Genomic DNA, 19,434 nt, shown 5'->3' with positions numbered 1-19,434 from the left:
CTAGTGTTTTCTTAAAATGACTCCTGTGAATACCTGAAATAACAAGACTTGGTTCTACCTGCACACTGTGGGTTTTGTTCTGTTTTCAGTTTTAAAGAAGAGTTAATGGCATTTCATATATTTACTTGGCATCTTCAGAAAAAATACATCTGTATTTATCTCTTTGGCAGATCCTGAAAAGGCAGGAGTTTTCCACACAGCTTCATGGGGGCAAAGTAACCACAGCATTAACAGAGGGAATGAAATCTCTTACTTCCTCATTTTCATTTTTCAAACTCCAAACTTTCCATCAGAGCACAAGATGAAACTAGCTCCTCACTGCTGCTAACTGGATTAAAACCAGTTTTACATACAGGAATGTAGTTTTCCAATTGCTAAGGACTATTATCTTTCAGCAGGCTTGTTTTTATTAACAAGTGGAAATCTCTGTGTATTTTTTATTGTTTGTAACCCTTTTTCTTCATATGGTCCAATTCTCACCTGGGTGTATAATTACAGAAAGACTGTCATGAAGAGTGCATCTTTAGAATGCTCTATATATGCTTTCCTGAAGTTCATTGATTAACACAGGGCTCTGGATTTTATTTAGTGGCCAGTGATTTTTTCTATAAATACATTTTTGGTCATGGCTCCAATTCTTTTGGAAACCCTACTTAGGCATGGATGACTGATGGACAAGTCATTGACTGTGGAGAAGGTTAATCAGACAAATCTTCTCATTAACCTGAATCTGATTCTCTTCTTTATTATTGAAAGACAATTTACATTTTCACAGTGAGGTTAAGGAATGAGTTATTATATTATAAAATATGTCTATATATTAGGCCTGTGTGCATTTTATATGAGAGTTTGTAGAATGAGGAATATATTGTGCAAAAGTGTTTTGTAGTGCTATTCAATCAGAAAAAACCCACAGTACACATACATGAATAGAGGACTGTTCTTTTCCAGTGTACAAGTGCATAAAAATGACCTTGATAGCTCTTCTTTTATTTTTTTTTCTATTTCTTTGTTCCTATATAGTCTTTTGTTTTCATTCTGCCAATACATTTTTCATTGTTTTATGATGAGGTTTCATTTTTGTTGGGCTGCTTACTTGCTTAAATACATGACTTTCCATTCCATTCAGTGGTGATCTCCATATTATTTTGTCTAGCCTTTCCCCAGTCTTGCACATAGCCCTAGAAACCTTATAGGTGTCACAATGTTGTCTCCAAGTATGTTCACATTTTTGAAAGAGATCTAAACTTTGCAAGCTTTATTTCTCAGACTAATAGGCAGATCCCTATTTATTTATCTTATTTGGCAAACATGCTATGCCAATATGCCATGAGGAGTGGCATGTAGATAGCAGGCCAACTCTGTTGTTCAAAAATGACATACTTATTTATATAATTTATATAATTTTGAATTATCAGTGTGTGCTACATGTATGCCTCCATCTATATGTGGGAAAGAGAATGAGACTGAGTATGTCATGCCCGCTTACAGGCACTGGACTTTCCCTTAAGATTCACATTTTAGAGAAATCCAGAAGAATGTACAAGCAAGTAGGATTTCCAAGCATATCCTACATACTTATAGGGATGTGAAACCATAATTAAATACTTAAAATCTTGTTTCTGTTGCTAGCTGACCGTGGCAGAATCATAAGTCTGTAGGCATTTACAGCTCTGCCAGAAAAATCCTTAGTTTTTTGAATGATATGTTGGGAACAAGACCAACATCATTTCATTGCTGAGAGTAACTAGGTGTTCTCATATATCCACTAAATATGATAATTTCTTCTGTTAGATCAATGTTTTGCTTTCTACTCCAATCAATGTTTTTATCAAATAACTGAACAACCTTGAGAACAGAAACTGTAATGACATTGTCTTCCATGCTTCCTCCAAGTGACTAGATTAGAGAGTCATTTTCTGGCTTGCTGGCTCAACAGACATACAATCATTTAATTAAAACTAGAAAATTAATGTGAAGAAACTGGAGAATTACATACAGATATATGTTGTTAGCCACAACAAGATTTAGGTTAAAACTGCCTTGGCAGAGGTGAATGGGCAAGGCTCCCACAGACCTGGATGGTTGTCCTCATTGCTCCTAGAAAGCAAGGAAACCAAGAAGGTTGCATCAGCAGCTTCCTGGGGCTAAGGGAGGAAAGGTTTTCCCTCTCAGCTTAGTGCCAGCTAGATGAGAGAGTTCTCTATGCCTTCTGGTAGCTTCCCCAGATCCTGTTCAGAGACGTGGATGTCCCCACATATACAACAGGGAGCTTAGGTGTATAATTCAGTATAGGATATTTCTCTGTGGGACAAGATATTGGATTCATCCCATATAAGAGTCAGCCTGATTATTGCTCAGAATTCTCCATTAACTTCAGAGGAGCTCTGTAAGGTCTTTGTTTCTGGCTAAGGCTCCCAAAGTTAGTGGGATGAAGCTGGCTGAAAGTGTCAGAAGTTCAGAATTGCGACACTTGATACTGCAGCTTCGAAAGGTATTTTATGGAATGATCTGGTGGGGAAGCTTTTGGTTAGGTAAATGCAGTGGTATTTTACTATTGACTTTAATAGCCCTGGAAGTAATTTAAAGAATTCTGTAAAATAGCTAATGCCACTACTCTAGATGTAGGTATTAACTGCCTTTGGTCCAATAATATTGAGGGATCAAAGCCATTCCTCCTAGGTCTTGCTGTAATGAAAGATGGGGTTTTAACCATTCTTTAAAAGCAGTGAATCATTTCAATTATTTCCCTCCTGAAAGCTCTTTCTATTAGATGTATTTTGATAGAGTTAGAATCATGTCCCTGTTTTCCTACTAAATGTTCCTATTTATATGTTAAAAAAGCTGGCAGGTTTGCAAGTACTGAAAAAAAACCCTCAAGGGGACAGCATTTTTTAAATGGAATGGGATTCAAAGTGAGAATTCATGAATATGCCTTTGGCTGGCTATGACTGCAATTCTTAGAGAGATCTGTGACACTCTCATTCAGCAGAGTCCAGCTGGGAACTGGCATGTTGTGTCTGTGTAGCCCTTTGCTCTCTGCATCTGTAGAGAAGGAGGTCAGTTTTGAGCCCTGGGGAGGGGGAGGCCGTGGGAGCTCTGGTGCATTTTGAGGAGGGGCTGCAGTTATAGCTGGAGAGTAGGCTCTCTGCAGGGGATCATGAAACCTGGATCACTGGGCTACTGTCAGCATTTTATTTGGTTCTTGATGAAGAAACTGTGGCTTGGGAAAACCTTCCTGAGATCAGTACTAACATACACATCACTAGAAATCTGTTTTGGCATTTGCTGGTTTCTTCTCTTTGAACACTGACTCTACAGAATAGAAATTACCATATTGTGCTGTGCATCCTTAATACAGAAAGCAATTTTAGTCACTGCCAAGTCAAAAACATCTGCCGGAGGGAAGATCTTGCTGGTCCGGGCCATGAAGCTGTTGCTGTGAGGTTATTCTAGCAATAACCATTTATGGTTATTCCAGCACTGTTCTGTTATGTGGCTCACTTCACTTCTTCTGCTTGTGCTTTCATCTTACTCTTTTCCATCTTACTGTTGGATGAAAAGGCTTTAGGATCTGAAAAGGTCTGGAAGAACTACTGTCAGCTGCCACAGATTAGATAAAGTGCTCCAAGGGCTATAGGGTGGTAGGAAAGATAGCACCAATCAAGATACCGGTCTAAATTTTTTTGCCTGACTGAAAGTCATTAAAGCCTAAGAACATACACAAAGATAACTCATTATTGGACTTAATGGACAGTTGGTTGTATTGCATCAGGTTTCCTTTATGAGTTACAGAGTAATTGGACAAAGCAGAGTCTTGCCATACCAACAGGCATAATCTCAAAGCCAGGAAATATTTCTGTATATAGAGATGGAGGGACCACAGCTGCTTGATTCAGAGATTGAATTAAAAAAGTAAATGTATGAATAGAGTGAATATAGATGGAAGATGCACAAAATAATAAATGTTATAGAAAATCAAGGTCTCCTATTTATTCTTGAGCATAATGCCAAAACAAGGCAATTTGAAATGGAAGTAAAAAGTAGCATACCCTGAATGGTATATTATTAATTTATGGTATTGATTGGCACATCAAAATAAAGATTTAGTAAAAATAAAAGCAAGGAGAAATCTCTGTATGTATAATGAGAAGATCTAAAACCTGTTAGACAGCACTGGATGACACAAGCCATGGGAACAAAATATAGGGCCTTAATTAATTGGCAGTAGATTTCTTGTCCTTTCATTTTGGCAGCAATCTGAACAGGAGTTTCAGATGGCCAGATCATTTCTCTGGTCATGTAATGCTGTACAGACAAGCTTAGGCATGACTTTGCTAAAATGCTCAGAAAGGCTTTTGTGTATCTGCATTTCCAGCTAAAATACGTTTACCATTATGTTACCAATTGCATGTGCTGTGGACAGCTTGGTGTCAGCCACAGTTGTTTTTCACAGCCTAAGCGATATTAAGGAACATGAAGGAGGAGCATACTCATCCCTAAGATAACTCCATTGACCTTGCTAGAGCTGATCCAAACTTTAGTTTAGTCTTGACGTGTTTTTCTGTAGTTCACAAGTTGGAACTGCTTCTACTTCTGCTGTTCTATCCATCTTTGTTCAATAACAAAAGAAGTTAAAAGGTTCAGGGAATGGTGACAAACATAATTGGAGTACAGGAAAACTCTCATATGAAGGGAGATTAATAATGTTGGAGTTGTTTTCTTAGAAATGAGACAAATCAAAAGGAGGCAAAAATAAAGAAATCTAGAAGGACTCATCCATGTGTCCCTTGTGACCCACTAAAGTGCCTTTAGAAGTCTACAACCATGGAATTTAACTGAACTGCTGCTACCTGCTGCTCCCTGCCAGGTGGATGTGAAGTTGTGCTCTCTGCCTTGTGTCTTTTGGGGTATAAAGGCTAAAAATCATCCATACAGGAGAAGAGAAGCTGTTGTCCCTGTTTCCCACACAACAGAAAATAGGGGAAGTGACAGAAAATCTGAGAATATTCCAAGTCAAAGGAAAGGGAGATATCTTTCCACATAATGTACAAACTCCCATGGAACTAGGCCATCAATAGTGTTTGAACATATTATGGTTTGTAGCAAGACTTTTCTGGGTTATGAGAAGTGCTGGTAAAGCTGGGTGCAGCTGTGCAGCCTAGGGCATGCTGGATGCTCCATGTGTGGGAAAGGGGATACACAAAGACTGGCAGTGAGTGTGCTTCCTTGGAAAAGGCAAGGCTGAGGTGTCGGAGGCTTCAGCCACTCTGGGGAATCATCTACCTGAGTCCAGTCATTATCCTGCATCATCTGAGCCATGAGACTCAGCCCAGCTTGTGAATGTAGCCTGTGGTCAGTGTGGATAGCAGTATCCACAGAGGGATGAAACTGGGTCAGAGAGAACACATTCTCATGCATTTGCAGTAGGCAGGCAGCAATAAGCAATAAGTTACCATGGTTCAGTAGGTGTTTAGTAACTCAGGGGTGATGGTGAAAGATCACAAGACCAAGTCCTAAAAGCATGCCACCTTGTGCCTCTGTATTTCACAGGCAGCAACCATCGTAACTGTCTCTCAGGACTCACCAAACAAGTTTCCTAAGCAGCTGATAATAGTGCTGTACTTTCTCAGTAAATTCAATTTCATGTCAGTGTACTTTATTTGACGAGTATTTCTTTTTTTGCTGCAGGGCTTCAGCAGCAGTGTGGATGGAGACTGCCATGCCCTCACTTCTTACCATGTGGTTCACTCACAGCACACCTGGGTTTGTAACCCAGTAAGCCCCAGAAATGGTGTAAATGCATCTTTTGTGCCTGGGCTGGATACTCTGGCATATTCCTTACTCCCCAGCAAACACCTACAGACTTGGCTGTCACTTGGGAAATGGGAAGGATTAAGGCAGTTCCTGGGACATTGCAGGGGCCAAGCCCCAGAGATGACAGTGGATCCCTGCTCCCAAGCCTGCTGAGAGATCTGAGTCTCTGAGGCTTTTCTTTCTAACTTCTCTTTCTTCCTTAGAGAGCCTTTAAATTTCAGTTTATTATTCACTTAATATGAAGGGATTTACACTGATCACTCTTGTTAATAGATGTTAATGGGAATTTTATTCTTGAATCTCCTGTGTTTGGAAGTATAATTTTGTTTTTAGAGCAAATTTAAATTTGTAAGTGTTCATGGGAAGAAAAAGTTATCAGACCACCCTCTGCACTTCCTAGCTGCTGTTATGCAGCCTTCTCTGATTAGCTTTTAAAAACTATTTTTAGCCTAAATATGCAGCATAGTGCCCCAGTCACAAAGCTTGATGGTGCTTATCACTTCAAATACACTATCAACAACCTCCTTCCAAAAGGAACAGATTGTAGGTGTGTAAGGGACTCCCTTTTATCCTCCTGCTGAGAGTCTTCACTTTTGATATCAAAAAGCTTGGCTGCTGCAAGTCCCCCAGCTGCTTCAGCCTGACTCCAGAGATGGCTGAGGCTGCAGGTGAGCTCCCTGCAAAAACTGGGGCAACCCCAAGTTCAAAGTGAAGCAGCTGGAGCTGGATGGGATGCATTCCACAGACACTTCCCAATTTTTTCTTAATTTCCCTTTGCTCTATTATATTATTATGTTTCTCTTTTACTTCTCATTTTTTCTGACCTAATTAATGTCTTTTCACTTGAAATGGTTTGTACAGGTGTTAGGATTTGAGGAAAGATAGCAGCATAATGCCATAAAAGCTGGGAGGTTTTATCCTGTAGCCCTCTTTGTGTCTCAGAGGCCTTTGTACATGGTAACCTTAATTTGGGGAGTTTATCTAAGGAATTGACATTGTCATACAGATCTTAGTTTGTGGGGATGGTTGGGTGGATTTGGGATGCTTATGTGAAATTGAGTAAATATATGTGGGTAAAAATAATAGTAGAATAAAAGAATATGTAAAGTAATAGCCTTTCAGATGCCCAGGCAAAAATAACAGGTTTGTGTATCCTAAAGCACATAGGATGAGCTTTCTGATGACTAGGTGTAGGAATGCTTGCTTATGTCCCAAATGCCTTTTGCTTTTTTTTTTTTTTTTTTTTATTTTAATGCATATGAAAATAATTTGCAAAGTCATCTCTAAAAATAATAGTGTTGTGCAACAACTACAGTATTTTTTCAGGTGAGCTTTGAAATGTAGTATTTGTGTATATAGTTAAAAACATGTAAGTTCTTCCATCCCAGACTCTATCTCACATCTGTTGAGCTGGTGTCTTGTATATTTGCTCTTTTCTAGGATAAAAGTTGCTTGCTTTTAGACTGAGCCAAGATTTCTCAAGGACATTATGCAGGAAAATGGTAGGAAATATGGCATAATCATCTTTGTTTTTTGTGACATTTTCCTAATATGAGTGGTTCCTAAGCTATTCTTCAGAATATGGATGCAAAGGTTAAGTTATAAAGGTATCTGGTAAATTTTAATGAATTTAGAAAACTGTCCTGCATTGCTGCAAGTGAAGAGGAATAGGTATTTACCATTTCTGCCTTAACAGCCAATCTTTAGAAATCGGTCTGGCCATTTTGTCTTCCTTATTCTGATAGAAGAAGGAACACAAGTGTAACAATGTGTATTTCATTAGCATTCAAAGTTGGTTGGGTTTTCATGGTAATAGGTTTTTAATGATTTTGCATGGGACAATGTCCTGTTAAATGAAAGAGGAAACAGCTGTTAAGTTCAAACATAGGAAAAATAATAAAATATAACTCATGCAGCATGGGAGCATATTAAAATTTTTGTTGTAATTTGTGTTGCCTCAGTTGTGAAGTGCCTTCATCTTTATTCCATTCCATATACAGCTTAGTACTCAGCTGAAGACTGTTGTTAGTGACTGTCTATCTTTAAAACCTTCACTGACAGCATTATTTTGCAGCCCATTTTCAAACTAGGATGCATTTTAGAAATAGACCCTTTATTAGATCACATCATATAGGTCTCTATTCCAGAGGGCAAAAATAAGATGCTTAAATAACTTTTTTGCCTCTGTGAATGCTTGTACAGGCCACTCTGAGACTGGTCAGCTGATGGGTGTGGATGGTGTGGTGGGCAGGTGGTTGTGTCTGTTCTCTCTGAGCAGCCACCACGGAGACTCTAGTGGGGGAAGGTTTTCTCACACACCCCCGCAGCCACCGGCATCAGCTGCCCTGCTGTCCTTAGCTCTGCATCACTTGGGAACTCATTGATGGGTGACAGCATGTTTTCCTCTGATCTAGAAACATTTCTGAACCTTACTAAAGTTGCCTTTTGCTTCAGCTGAGGAAGAACTAAATTCACTAAAAAGGAAGGACCTAAAATCAGAAGTGCCATAGATAAATGAGTACAGAAAAAAATAATTCAGTTGCTGCCTTGCTCTGTTCACCCTGTCTTTTGAAATTGTAGTGAAACTCTACACTGCACTTTCAGGTGAAGAGCAGAGCAGTCTGTGACTTACAGGCTTTTCTTTACACAAGGAGGGATTGCTCTCCTAATCCATCAGACAGGTGAACTGCATTGCATTTAGACAGTAAAAGGTGGATATTGGAGGAAATAGCCCATTAAATTACCATTACCTAGTCCTGTCAAGATATTCCTGAAAAACAGATCACAAAGGTGTTAAAAAGCAACCAAGTGTCTCCTCAGCTCCTAGTTTTTTGGGTTTGGAAAACAGACAGCAGCGGTGCCTGTCTCTGGGTGAGTCACGCAGCTTAGAGCAAGGACTTTTAAAATCTTCTTATGCATTAGAGAGAGACACGTGTGCTACACCTGCCGTGTTACGTGCAAGCTGTAAATCAGATGCTGTAGAGGACTTTTTCACAACTGAACCCCCAAAATGCCTCCTGATAGGCAGGGTCAGACCCAAGGGCAGCGGAGAGGCGGCCTCTGCCCTGAAACCGCCTGCAGCGAGTGCATCTCCCCTCAGCCATCCCTTCCCCAGACCTGGAAGTAAAGTGGTTTGGCCACTTTCCACTCCTGTTTGTGGTTTTGTGGTGTTTCCAATGCCCCCGCGGGCTGGCTGAGGCAGGGGGTGCTGCAGGGCTCATTGGGGCTGGGGGAGGCAGAGCAGGAGCCAGGCTGGCAGAGCAGGGCCAGGGAGGAAGAGCAGGGCCAGGCTGGCAGAGCAGGGCCAGGGAGGAAGAGCAGGGCCAGAGAGGAAGAGCAGGGCCAGGTTGGCAGAGCAGGGCCAGGCTGGCGGAGCAGGGCCAGGCTGGCAGCGCGGGGCTGCCTTCCCACCACAGAGTTTTGATCCTGGCATCACCCTCACCTCAGACCTGCTCAACCTCACCTGGGTCCCTTCAGAGATCCCTGAGCTCATTATCCTAGCAGAAGATGAATAAAGAAGTTCCAGTGCCTTCTTTTCTATCTGTAGGAAAAAAAAAAAACCCAAAACCATGATTTGGATTCTGGTTTGGGGACTGGCTTTAAAATGAAGAAAATGGATTTTAATATACATCCAGCCTTTGCAAAGCAATGCAAACCAGTATTTCATTTCATGCAGTATCTGTATATCTCCTTTGATTTGTAAGCCAAATTATCATTCACAAGTACAAGCTAAAGATGAGAAAATATTGTATACATTTGTAAATTTTATGAATAAAAAAGTAATTTGGTTTTTTTTTCAAATTGAAGATTCTTTGTAAATTGTCCTTTTTCCTGATTTAAAATCCTGGAAATTTGTTCCGCTAAATTTGGTACATTCCTAAGATCCAGATCCAAAACCACTCAGATGTCTTAACTGAAAATTTCTCAAACACTTAAGTTGACAATGATGAATCTTAAAATCCAGATAGCATCTATGTAGCTTTTTTTACAGCACTGCTCAGGTTTTCATCCAACCTCCTAGCAAGGATAAATAAAGCACACTTCTTCACAGATACAGACCACTGAAAATCAGCCTAAAAGTGAAATGGAAACAATAATAAAATCTACCTTTTTGACAACTAAAATTTTTAGTTCTAACCAGGATCAGCTCTTGGATTGCAAATGGTCTCAAAATATTTGTCAATATCACTAAGTGAACAGGGTCACATGAAAATTAGATTTTTTAAAATTTCCATCAAATTGCATGATAAAACTAGGAAAAGTTAGGTCTCAGCTGTTATCTGCTCTATGTTATGGACTTAAATGTGTCTTAGCAGCAATATTTCGGTCTTTATAGAATTATGTTGATTTTCACACTGTGACATCTATAGATTAGTATGGCTGGTTTTTTTTGCATTGACACACTTTCTAAGGAGTTAATCACTTTAACCTTTTTTTTTTTTGTCTCTTACACCTATTATTCTAAATTGAAGCTGTTAAGAAAAAAAATTATTTTTCCTTTGAACACACGCAAATTGTTACAGAAAGGCTCCTGACTAAAGTGAGGTGTTTCTGGTCCAAGCTAGGAGGAAGAGGGAGGAGGAAGAGGGGAAAGAGGAGAGCAGGGGGGGAACATTTCTGCTCTTTCATTCACTGTGGGGGTGTCTCCCAGGCCCCTCCCTGGGATTCTGAAGTCAAGCTTCCCTGGTTTCAAACTTGGCAGGAGTGTGCCCAGATACTGGATGGTAGCTGGGATAAGAATTAACTGGGAATGATTCACTGAGTTACTACTAATGAAATAATTTTGCACCGTAATTTTAGATAATTAGACATTGGCATAGAACCTCAGTCTGCTTTCCCCAAACCCCTGGTGGAAAAGCTTTACTCAAGCTCTTTCCAGGCTTTAAAATATGTTTGTGGAAAGCTTCCCAAGACCTTGGGTTTTCCTTTGGTTGCAAAATATGTAAGTTTGGACTCTTAGAAACTATCTGGGGAGGGAAAATATTTCCTATTCAGCTCTTGTAACAAAACAAAACAAAAAAGAAAAAAGAAAAAAGAATTTTTTCTTTTTTAGTTAATTATAAAGGTTGCTAAGAGATAGATACTTCATTCCTTAAAATTGCTTTTTCATGGAACAGTACAAATGTTAGCAGACAAAGCAAGCTGGTCTTGCTGTATTGTAAGGTGCTGTAGAGAACAGGCCAATAAATAGATTGAAAAGAAAAGATGGTGGGAAATGCTTGCTATGAAATTAATTAGATATTTAAATAGGAGGAGCTGATTTCCGTAAAAGCAGGATGATTTCTGTAAAACCAAGAGTGCCTTTTAATCTTTCATAGTGGTTCAGAGATTCAGTCCTTGAGTGAAGAAGTCCTAGAGGGCAGCTCTAATGTGTTGGTAAGCAAAAAACATGGATCAGTGAATAAGAAGGCAGTATCTGAAATACATATAGACAGTTTCACCTCTATAACGTATTCATCATGAAGCATTAAAGCACTTTGGCCCCATTTCTTGAGGAACATGAAAATGTTACTGTTACTGCAGTATACATTGGCTGTCCTGCTTAGTGTTACTGCACACTCAGTGTATCTTTTGGGCTTGCAATTGTGGAATGTTGCAGGCCACTGCTTTATATTTAAATAATCATGGGCCTAATTTTCAGATAATGTCAATATATCTGGCTGAAATGAAATCAATGGTACCAAACTCCTTTATACTAGCTAAGGAGCTGGTCCTGTGTGCTTAAAAATAATCTAATGAGGGAAGGACCTGTCTACCTACTGAGAGGTTTTGTGACCTACTTCTGCAGCTCTCCTGCTCTTCTGGGAAAGCTCTGCTGGGCTTCTGGTTCTTCATCTCCTTGGTCTCCCCCAAATCACTCACACAACCAAATTCCACAAGAGAGAGAGAGAGACAGCTGCTTCTTCATATATTAATAATACACAGCTCTATAAATGATTAATAAAAGCTAGCAGTGACTTTGAATGATGGTGTAGTAATTCACACTTAGCTCTTTAGATGGCTCCCAGCCTTCATCTTGGTGGGGCATGAGGCACCCGGGATGAATAATTGTCTTGTCATGCAGGCTGTTGTTACCAGTTGCTTAAATTGAGCACTGCACATATTGGACAGCATCATGCAGCTGATTATTGTGGCCCACCACAAGGATGGTCATAATCAGAATGATTCACTTTTTAAGTTGCTCAAAGATGCATTTATGGGAATGGTGTCAGCCCACAGACTGTGAGGGCTTCATCCTTTGACATGCCGGAACATAGAGCTGGTCCAAAGAAGTATTTAAACTTGATCATATTTAATTTAATCACATGTGCAGATAGTCTGGTGAATCCCATGGAGTGCCTAGCACAGAGCAAAGTCCTGTTGCTCCTCTGGTGGTGTATATGTTCATGTTATCATTCACCAGCTGTTCACTCCATGGGACGTCATTGCATTATCTGCTGTGCCCCTCCGAGCTCTCCATGATTATTATGTTTGTGTGAGATCTATCCCTAAAAAGGGAATATTAATTTTTAAAAAGCCTTGCAAAAATGAGATTGTATTTAAAAGTAACAAAAAAAAAAACAAACAAAAAAAAAAACAAAAAACAAAACAAAACAAAAAAAAAACAAAACAAAAAACAAACAAACAAAAAAAAAAAAACAAACAAACAAACAAAAAAAAACCCAAAAAAAAACCTAAGTGAGAAGCTGAGCATTAACTGAGTATCTGGGAGCTGAATAAAAGAAGTTGTCCGTGGGAGATAGAGAAGAGGAGCAGAAATACAACCCTGTCTAGTCACCTGCAGACAACTCAGCCACTTCTTGCTCACTTCCAGGTGATTCACCACATCCCAATGTCAGTCAAAATGGATCAGGAAGATGACACCTGAGAAGTGCCGTTCTTTCTCTGCTAATTACAAAGGGATCTTGAGGTGGCTTGCTCAAGTATAGATGTTTATCCTCCAGAGCCCTAAAACCTGGAGAGGTGAGGCTTACCTTTTAAATCCCTGTATTCCTTGTTCTCTGTAGCATTCTGTCAGGCTGCCAGTACATAGAAGAGTGAACGACCACAGCACACCTAACAACCTGTTGTTCAAGTAAATGTGTTAAAATGCTGTAGTGGAGAAGTGACTGCTGATGTGGAGCTTGTAGGGGTGTAAAATCCCCACAGAAACCTTGTCTCTGACTATGGCCTGCAAAGGGAGGTGGAAAACCTGTTTGGGTTATCCCAGATAGAAGGAAAAACACCAAAGTATTTAGATACACAAGTGAGGCTTCCCTCCTGTTCAGAGGAAAAAATGGGGCCCCAGAAGGAGTTTGGTGCCTTTGTGCTGGTTTCTGAGTGAAGCAAACCTTTGAGGGGAAACAATGCTAATAGAGTCATCACTTTGGCACATGGACCCTGCTAAAAAGGAAGCCTGTTAATCCCCTCTATAGTCTCTCTATTTATACCCTTAGGCTGCACATAAACTGGCCAAGTACAAGAACAAAAGCTGACTAGAAAAATCACTCCTGTGACTGTTGTTCTCATGAGCTATTATCCCCTTTATTAAGGACCAGGCTCAGAACAACCTCTCTTAAGGACAATGTTTGTGAAGAAATGTGATTATCATGCTGATTTAGGTGAAACTTGGCCCTCTAGCTTGCCTCTCCCTCTGTTCTCCCTGCCCATTTTCCTTGTGGTCTTAAGTGGTGGTGCTATCAGCCAAGCTGGAGGAATGCCCTGATCTCAGCCCTACCCCTTGCTTTTTTGGGAGATCAGTACCGACCTACAAGTTAAATTTGTCTTTTCAGCCATTACTTTAAGATATTTGATTATAGAAGCTTTGCAATAAAAAGAAAAAAAAAATCTTGGACTATGAATTTGTGTGTAATTTTAGAGGTGAGATCTTCTAGAGAAGGGACTGTTCACCAGATTACTGGTGTCCTATCTGGTATTTCTTTACTTATGATTTAGAAATCTGTTTGTGATATTGAATTTGTTTCTTTAGTATATCTGAAGCTTGTAAATATTTGGGATTATCCTCTCTGCAGTTTTTTGGTTTTTTGGTTTTTTTTTTGAGAATAAAAATCCTCCCCAATGTCCTGTTTCACTACAACTGAATAGAGATGCACTTTCTCGACCTGGAAGGAAATAGAGCCCAGGTTCTTTTGTGTCAGTCAAATTAAAAGAGGAAAAAGGCAGCTCTTATGAGCCTTCTGCAAAGCACATTTCCAGAGGCTTTTGGAGAAACTCTTCCTTCATTGAAATGCAATTGACTGAGAAGATACTTTGAAAATATAGTGTGTACACAACTCCTCCAGTGGTTTTGTTGGAGGAAAAGGAGCAGGAGGGATTCATCATACTTGGCTATGCCAAGCATGGAATGTCTTCTTTGGAAAACTATCTGCATCAAGAATAGCTGTGCTACAGCATATGTTCCTGCAATGAAAATAGTTAAAAAGATCAGGCTAGACTTATCTGTAAGAATTTTACAAATTTTGACTAAATGTAACATTTCCAGTAATATATTGCCAGTATGATTGAGGCTAATTCATTAGATTAACATAGACTTAAGGAGCCTATGAACTGAATAATAGAGATTCTTGAAGTAAAGTAGTAAATATCTTTTTCAGACTATGTGCTTACATTTTTCCAGCCCTTCCAGTGCTGGGCAATAAAAAATTTTATCTACAGTATACCCTGACTTTTGAAGTCACAATCCTATTTAAGGCCCAGATAACAGGAATAAATGAAATCAATGTAAAGAGCCATACATTATTTTGTGGTATTTTTTGTACTCCATAAGCTATTTGTGAAATAAAATTAAGTTACTCTAATAATGGTTTAATTAGGTAGGCCAGATGAGACTGTTGGTATTTAAAGACAGGGAGTGTGTATATTTAAAGAGATGAAACTCCCATCACACTAGAAAGATAAAGCAAAAAAAAGGATGATAAAATAGAGTGGTGTTTAGGCTTATGTCTGAGGCTGACTGGAGCCAGATGCTGGATTTAGATGTGGTGATTGCTGGTTTCTTATGAGCTTTCTGCTGCTGAAAGTGCACCAGAGTGGGGCATAGAACAACTGCCCTCATGCTATTGTGACCATAAGCTGCAAAGTACAAGTATAGTCACTCCTTCTTCTTTTGAAGACCAAGTTTAAAACAGAAGCAACAAGAGAAAGCAAAAGTTTGGGAATTTTTGCACAAATGTGACTCATTATGGAATATCTAAGTAGGTGAATTGGGTGTTTCTAAGTTTTGCAAAATTCAGACAAATATGAGGATGTTTATTAGGTCATATGTACAAACAGGAATTTCTGAACTTTTCTAGTTCAGAACTGAGGTTTGGGCATGCTTATATCTTATTCCTGGGTAAAGAAGAGGGAATTCAGAGACTCTCTTGGCCACCATGCTGAATATACATGGCCTTGGCTGTCTGAACCCACAGACCATCTCTTGCACATTTAGTCAGGAATAATCTCAGAAGGTGTTGCACAAAGCTGCTGGCTCCCATGTAGGACCTATAGCAGCAAATATGAGAGAAGAACCACTGGGAATGTCCTGACTCATTATTCTAAGAATTTATTTCTCTATTAAAATATCTATTTCAATATTTTGTAAGTTTTTGTTTTCCTGAGTAATCAGCTTTAATTGAAGAAGGATATCTGAAAAATGAAGTGGCATTCCTGAGCCAGATGTTTGCCAGCATTATTAGTGGCTTTTTGAGAGGCAAATTATGAGAACAAGGCTTGGTCTGTCACAAGTCCTTCAGCATTCTTCCGGCCAAGCCATCTTCCTCAGGTGTCTTGAATTTGGTCCCCTTCCACTTTCCTTCTGGCCTCGCTGATGTGTTTTGAAGATGCATATTCACAAGTTAAGACATCACACATTGCTTTCTCCTGCTCTAACACAAACAGCTGCCTCTTCCACCTCCCCAGCCAGGACACCAGGACATGGGTCTACAAGACTTTGGAACACTCCAAGTGGGTCTTTCTGTCAAACCCTGCTGTGCCATGACATGGTGCCCTGCTCTTTCTGTGCACCAGCAGTTGTGTCCACTGGCCCTGTGATAAGCTGGTAGAAGAATATTTGGTATTTGTATGATTTTAGTTAGGTGTCTCCCAGTTTTGCATCTTGACCTGATTCTTCAGGACATCAAGTAAACACAAGTGATAGTTGAAAAATGTGCAGGAAAGCTTGGGGACAGAGGATGTGACTGAGCTCTGACAGGAGTGGTTTGGGTTACTTTAAGCTGTAGGCTTCAGTGCTACAACTAGTTTTCTGCACTTTTGTTTCCCCTTTGCTTGGGTGCATTTGAGAGGCACAGTTACATTTTCTGTAACGGACTGATTTTTCATCTGTACAAAGCCATATGTATACAATGACCTAACTCTAATACCTGGGTTGCAAAAGTCTGTTTGTATCAGTATCACAAGATACTGAGAGCAGGCTACAAGAAGGTGAATCTATCTAAAGAACAAAGGTACATGAATAATTTTAATAAGATCATACACAGACATGATGACCAAAACCCAAATTGCCATCTCATGTTCGCTCATCAAAAATATCTGCAGCTGGTCTAAAGGTACAGAAATAAGCAAATAATTTGTCATAGTCTCTGACAAGACTAAATCAGATTCTAAGAAATGAATGGACCTGTATTTCCAGGCTGATCCATGTGTCAAGTACAGTGTTATGGAAAAATTCCAGCACTGTTCCCATATGTACCATAGATCATACTTTCACTACTTTGGGCATACTTCTAGTAGTTAGGCCTCTGTACGTGACTGTTTCTGGTGTGGGTGATACCTTGGTGAACTATGCACACTTTCTGTGTGCCTGGGACTACTTAAGGCCATTGGAGAACTAGAGCAGACATTGTCTCTGATTTAGCAGTAAAACCTGTTTTCATTACTAGGTCTCAGGTACTGAATATAGCCAAATTCTCCAGTACTGGAGCTTTCAATGAGACATTGTTTGTTCTGCTGCACTGTCAATAAGATGTCATTACTTTAACAGCAAGATAAGAAAGGATTTGTTAATGGCTCCTCTTGGGGGATGGTGACATTTTTTCCCCCTTATGGATCACTAGGGAAAAAATACAGAGCAGGCTGACAAGGAAAGAAAATCAGTTTGGCACTTTTTTTTTTTCCCCCATTAAAAAAAAAAAATCTATGCTTCTCAGTAAAAGCTGCAAGTTATGAAAAGCACAAATTCAGCCTTTTTCTTTTATTTGTTGTCATGTGCAAAATCAGTGATATATTAAATGTTCATGTGCATATACCTTTTTAAGAGGTAAAAATAAATACTTGAGCATATTTTAAAAAGAAAGCTGTTGTGAGCAGTAACAAGTCTATAACCTATCATTAATCTGGAGGTACAGTATTCCAGGAGAGGCAGATCAGTTTTTGCCTTTTCCAGGTCCAAGTAAGTAGTTATTAATTAACAGCAGATATGGCAAGAAGTTTTCAGTCCTTGCCTTGGTATAGCTGTCATTGCTGTAACCCGGGGGCTGCGTGGCTGTACATGGGGCTGCTGCTGCCCTCGCCCTGGAACCTCTGCCTCTGGCCGAAACCTCCTGCCCTTGTCTGGTGTCACCTCTGTCTCAGGCTGCACGGCCGGCTCCTGCAGGTTGCTGCCATGAAACTCCCTCATTGTCCTGGGGCTTTCAGAGTCCAGGTGACATTCTGTCAGTCTCTGATAGAACAATGACATATTTTTTGCAAAACCACATTTAGGACAATGATAAGGCCCCGTTCCTGTGAGTTTTTAGTGATCTGTATAATCTTCTATATAGTTAAAGATATGAGCACACAGACAGCATGTCTGAACTTGGAAAATTCATTTGTCTTTGGCTGAAGCCTGAGCTCAAAGCACAATAGTGACACCTGAATAGGGATATTCAGAGGACACAGAGCAGGTGCCAAGACCAGACCTGCTTGTTTGCAGCTGTGCAGGGGATTCTTAAAGGCTGCCAAAATATTTTCACAGGACAAGTAATCTTAACCCTTGGCAGCCTGGGTACTCTGAGCTCTATAAAGCCCAAGAACACGACAAACCCCAAGCACCCTCAATCCTCAGTGGAGGATATTGAGGGCTGAATGCCAGGCTGGGGCTGTCAGTCACAGTTGCCTTTGGCTTGCCTGGCTCCAGCAAGGGAAGATCCTGCAGTGCCCATCCAGAGAGGCTCACGAGTTACTGCTCACTCTGAGCTGAGCAGCCAGACCGGTTTAGAACGTGACTGCTTGAATGAGCACAGCATGGCTGTAACAGGATCCAAGTGGGATCCCAGAGAATGGGAGGTAACGCGATAGCTGCTGGTGGCTGTGGCTCCCAGCACAGCTTATTTAGGCACTTGTGGGCATCATAATTTCTCAAAATGCTGAGAAATTATGTGAGAGATTTACATGAATACTATACAAATGCCTAACATACCCCGCCCTGATATTATGTTAATGCTATCAGAGTTGGTTGTAATTTCTCGAGTTGTACAATTTAAGATATGATTTTCTTCCCCCACTTTGTCCTCCTCCCAGCTCTCTCTTCATATGCTAGAGGTGGCTTTTTGGTGTCCTGGCCTCTGCATGCTGCACTGTGGCATGCAGTGGGATTTTCTCCTTGGTCAGTGTTGCGTACTTTTTCTTCCCTTTCTTACTTTTCAGCATTTAGGATTTTACCATAGCCTACACATTTTTAGGGAAGAGTATATTTGATACAATTGATACAATTTCTGACTGGTTAACTATAAGTTAATCTCAGCAATTAGCATTATTTTTACAGGATGTATCAGAGAATGCAGCATAAATAATAGAAAGCAATTTTAAAATACTCTTATTTCGAGGAACTTCCAGCTTGTAAATAAAACTCACTTTCTTCAACTTTCCTAAAAATATATTTTTTTACTATTATTAGGCTATTAAAACACATCCTTTTCTTATGAGGAAAATATTGCTGTTTTGCTCAGCCTGTGTTGAGGTTATTTATTACTAACTACATCCACATCTTTTCAGTGTTTTGCATACCTGCTACTGATCCATGCTTGAGGTCCACAAAAATGCAAATAGAAATGAAGCTTGCAGCCACCATCACTTGCTCCCCTGTATTGGAAAAGCAACCTTATGTAACAGACTGGAAATGACAGGTAGGCATACCAGAGAAAAATCTAGACTTGGTGTGAATTGCTCATACCTTTGCTGACATTTCTGGTGATGTGCAGGCAGAGAACAATAACAGGGTTGGGTGTTCCGTGTGGGGTAGAACACAGTGTACTTTCATCTGCTATATACTGACTATCCAAAATCAGTGCACTTCATCTGTTCTGTGACAGAAACAATTACATTCTAGCATTACCAGAAATAAAATGCTATATTTGTATATTAAGTATACATATAAGTATATAAGTATATATCAAGCCTGTTGTTTGAACAATTTAAAATGTATTAGTCAATTCAAAACTGCACAATCCTCATATAGATTTGGGCTATGATGATACTATATCTTTCTGCTTGTAGGATAATAATCCTTATTATGTTTTCTTCTAAAGTTTCTGCTGTTCTTGCTCTGACAAAGCCAAATTGAAGCAAGAGTGACAGGGCAATGTGGATACTGGCATTGGTGAGACACATAACCTTAGTCAGCAGAAAACAGGTGGGAAG

The 19,434-nt window shown here is 39.8% G+C and overlaps 1 long non-coding RNA gene across 2 annotated transcripts in view; it reads left to right on the top strand.

The window, feature by feature from the left end:
• LOC110479858 (uncharacterized) overlaps positions 1-19,434 on the top strand; it is a 135,395-nt gene that overhangs the window by 59,757 nt on the left and 56,204 nt on the right. For both annotated transcript variants that reach the window (XR_014952318.1, XR_014952317.1), the window contains exon 4: positions 18,790-18,920. This is a non-coding gene — a long non-coding RNA (uncharacterized LOC110479858). The remainder of the gene's footprint in view (positions 1-18,789; positions 18,921-19,434) is intronic.

The sequence above is a fragment of the Lonchura striata genome, chromosome 1A (assembly GCF_050655825.1).
Source record: "Lonchura striata isolate lonStrDom1 chromosome 1A, ASM5065582v1, whole genome shotgun sequence".
Taxonomy (NCBI): Eukaryota; Metazoa; Chordata; class Aves; order Passeriformes; family Estrildidae; genus Lonchura; species Lonchura striata.
Note: the sequence above shows the minus strand (reverse complement) of the source record. Positions and strands in the feature narration are given on the sequence as shown.